The sequence below is a fragment of the Mizuhopecten yessoensis genome, unplaced genomic scaffold (genome assembly GCF_002113885.1).
Source record: "Mizuhopecten yessoensis strain PY_sf001 unplaced genomic scaffold, ASM211388v2 scaffold6505, whole genome shotgun sequence".
In the NCBI taxonomy this organism is placed as follows: domain Eukaryota; kingdom Metazoa; phylum Mollusca; class Bivalvia; order Pectinida; family Pectinidae; genus Mizuhopecten; species Mizuhopecten yessoensis.
Window position 1 is genome coordinate 1,516,790 of NW_018406583.1, and position 4,295 is coordinate 1,521,084.

Genomic DNA, 4,295 nt, shown 5'->3' on the forward strand with positions numbered 1-4,295 from the left:
GGGTCCGCTTGTCCCCCCCCCCCCCCTCCCCCTCGAACCATCGTCAGGTATCATTGTAAGACATTGTTTTTTTTAAATTATTTATAACAAAAAGTTGAAATTACATTTTTTGACACTTTTATTATTGATTATGGTTATTTCTGGGTTGTTTCCTATATAAATTTACATTCAGCTGATATTGAATATAACTTTGTTATATTTAAACTTAATAAGCATATTGGCATATAATATACATGTTACAAATTTTTCTATGTTTTTTTCTTTTCCAGTATAATGTTGTATAAGTGTAATACTTCGCATATGAGGACAGACGTATAATTCACTCATGCAGTTCATTAATATAAAATAATATCCTTAATCGTATCGACGTTTTTCTGTCAGTGTCTTTCTTTCTGTGCTGGTTGATCCATCCTGCTACACCAGCACAGTCGCATGGATAGTGACTGTCGCAACAACATCTAAATAGAAAAAAACACATTGGTTATGAGTGCAGCATGCATTCATTATCTAAACAATATTGACGTTAATGAAAGAGGCAGGTTTAGTAAAGATGTATAACTGATTCGATACGGTGTAGGATAACTTTTATACTTGCTACAGATGTATTTTTTGTATAATCTACCGTAATTTTGGCTGCACAAAGTCACTGTCGGACCTGATGTTTTTGTCATCGTGGTCATTGCTTTCGATCATCAACTTGATGTTTAAACCCAAGATAATGATACAATTAATCCTAACATCACTCTCATAAAAACAAATGAAGTTCGAGGTTAATCACTACATGTCATGAATGCACAAAATTCACTAACGAACCTATCATTTCTTTCAACTTAACTGGATGTTTTAACAGGAAAAAAATATTCTTGACATCAATTTCATCAAAATACATACAGGTGAAGACTATTTTTTTTTTTACCAAAATCATAGCTACATATTTTTTGCTGAGTTCCATTAATGAAGTTTTCAACATATTTTGATGTTATTGTTATTTTTATCCTAACACACAGACGTTAAAGTACATTTTTGTTCATTGGAATATAACACTCTCTCTCTCAATCAGTTTATCTCGATAAATTAGTATAAAGCCAAGCCCTACGCAGCAAAAATGTAATACATCATCTACCCAAAATAGTAAAAACTATATTTTCAGTTGTTATAACAAATGTATACATTACTACACAAACAATAATTAGTAATAATAACGTAATATCTTATTTCATCTGTTGATTGCCACATATACTCACAAGATGAATTTTAATCCTCTGATTTAACAGTTCTGTCCTCTAAACAATAGCACTGTTCATTCTGTACATATCCCACAGATCCGTCATCTTCATAACGTTTCTCCCAGAATATTTCACACATTGAATATCCTCGCTGATGAAGTTGAATATTGCAGTCAGTAATATCTGACTTATAAAAAGTTTCTTTGGTTTTTTCATATTTTTCAAATGTATTCTTTTTGGAGTGTCTGCAACCTTTTTTGCAGTTCCTAAATAAAGCTAAAATATGATAAGTTTTGTCATCCAAACCGTTATTTTGAACAAAGGTAACTTCTCTTGGTTCGAAACGGCATTCTGCGTCATGAATCTCATTTTCCAAGGGTTTATTGATAGTATCAAGGTTGATTTCGCTACTGCTGCTACCCATATTCAAAAAGAAATACACGATGCTGCGGATCGATCTTACTGCAGCCTTTTATACATTCTTGTTAAAGTATTCGTGTGCGCATGACTGTTAAATTTTGACTAATTAATCCAGAATACACTGTGCGCATGCGTTCTATGCACATTTAAGGGATATTTTATGCGTTTCAGTGACATACAAATAAAAAAGAGTGCCTTAAAATGTATTTACTGTCGACAAAATCTTTTGTATGTAAACTTATAACATTAAATGCGTTTAAAGACATAATACAGACACTTTAACAAAGTATGCTATGGAATGCGTAGAAACATATCACCAGAATTCAGTCACCTGTTTTTAGATTATCTACTGTATATGTTAAAAAAAACTTGTTTTTCTTTCTCAACCTTTCTGCCTCGGATTCGGTTGTTAAGCAAAATAAGAAATAACATACCTGTTGTAGTTTATGCACAGTCCGCTCGTCATATTTTCTTTGCTTGTGGCGAATTGTATTACAATGTAAGTCTCCCTCAAAGATTTGAGTGATACTTTATGGAAATTCGTCATAGAACTGAACAAATTTCAAAAAGCCTCTTTCACCAGAATTTTGTATTCATGGTCGATTTTTACTAGGATTCGAACGACACTTACTTTGGCAATTGCGAAATAAAACAGATAATTCGTTTTCGTTCTTAATATTATCAAGAAGATAAATGTCAGAATAATGATGTTGCTGTTCAGCGTAGGCTTTTCTGATCAAGACATTATATCGATAATATTAAACAAAATATAGTGACACAGTAGTTAGGTGTATGCACACGCCCACATTCCTAAGGATACGATATTTATTGTATTGGGAATACCGTAAAGCTACGTAGGCGTAGCTATTTTGCAAAACAATGTATGCCTCTTAACCCGGGGACCAGGTAATAGCATGTGGCTAATTCAAGATTGTAATCAACACCGTATGTGCCTTAACGACAATAAGCTTGTATTTTACCCTTGCCTGTTGACATTCAGATATCTTTTCCCTTTGTCCTTATACATTTTGTCAATATGTTGATGCTATAATATATTTTTTCCCTGTGTGTTGACGCTATGCTTTTTATTGCCCATGTATTGACGCTAGGATATATTTTATCCAGGTGTATGGACGCTATGATATGATTTTGTCCATGTGTTGAAGCTTTGATTTATTTTGTCTTTGTTTGACGTTGTGATATTTATTGTCCAGGCAAGTTGACGCTATGATATCCAGGCGAATTGACGCTGTGGTATGTTTATACTGAACTTTACCTTTATGTATATTCATTTGAAATTGAATGTAATTTATAATTAATTTCGGGTTACTTAGTTCAGTTTCTGCAAAAAAGTCAGATAATTTGTACAAGCCTTCCTTGTTTTAGAGTAATCAACTCCGGCATGTTTTCAATTTTTCCTTACATTGTAATCTGAACACAGAAACTCAATGCATTTAACTACATCTCTTTATTTAAATGATACTCTAAGAAACGAGTCTAAATATAGATATAAGTACCATATAATATTTTTTTTAGACAATTGACGTTTTTTTTTAAACCGTTGTAGGTATGTCAAGCTGCCGATATCATTTCTTTCAGTTTTCTTTCGAATTTCATTAGTTCAAAAACAGGGTTAAGATAATTATCGGGGTAGAATTAAATCTCGAAATAACCTATCAGGTTGTGCTCGAACGATTTCCAATCTGTTTATTTCTCCTTGGTAATCTATTCCCATAAATAACCATACTAACTTGAAAGAGTTCTAATTCTGTTTTGTCCTCCATGACCATGTATATTTCTTATATTGTCCTTATTATTGTTACACTTACATCATTGTTTATCATATAAGTCAAATAATTAATTTTCACAATTCCCTAAAAAATAGGCTTAAAAGATTAATTAAAAAAGGAATGTCGTTTTAAACCGCAATGTTTGGCAAGACATTAGAACTTATAAATTCTGGTTGGTAGAAATCACAGCGAACTGATGTGTTTTGAGATTTAAAAAAAACATTATGCAAAATTAATGTGCTGTCTGACTTTTCAATATAATTATAAGATATAACGATAATTATTTTTGGGTTGTATGGTATATACCGAAAAACTATGCGCATATTTTTTCGGTATATACCGTATAACGCCAAAAACGTTATTCTCATTATTTCTTAAATATTTCAGGATTGGTTTTAAGAAATAACGTTCAACAACATAAACCAAAATATAGCGAAGACATTCATCTCGTTAAAATAGTTTTACCGATACCCAAGTACTGTGTTTTAGAAATAAGTCAAAGTGTTTAATGTACACTTTCTTTAATTTCAAAATTGAAAAATATTTTTAATATGATATCTTGTTATATAAAACAAAAAATAAAGTCTGTAAAAAAACTTTATTCGTAGATTTCAATTCGAATCGATCCAGGTTAGACAGATGTGTATATAAATCCCGTGTTTTAGAAATAGTCCGTTAAATTCAGGTTTATAATAATAATAATAATTGGAGGTTATTATATACCGCTTTATCACAAAGTAGTTCGTAGGTCGTCTCAAAGCGGTTCGCAAATTATTTTCCGTGGTTATAGGGCCTTTGCAACCAGCCAACATCTATCTCAACTCACATTTTGCGCTCACAGCTAGCATTCAACAGTTCT

General features: G+C 31.8%; 1 long non-coding RNA gene across 1 annotated transcript; it reads right to left on the reverse strand.

Moving 5' to 3' along the window:
- Positions 1-100: 100 nt before the first annotated feature.
- LOC110452259 lies at positions 101-1,713 on the reverse strand. Its single transcript, XR_002463165.1, has 2 exons — positions 1,245-1,713; positions 101-458 (listed from the first exon to the last, which is right to left on the reverse strand). It is a non-coding gene; the product is annotated as an uncharacterized LOC110452259 (long non-coding RNA).
- Between the last annotated feature and the right edge of the window lie 2,582 nt (positions 1,714-4,295).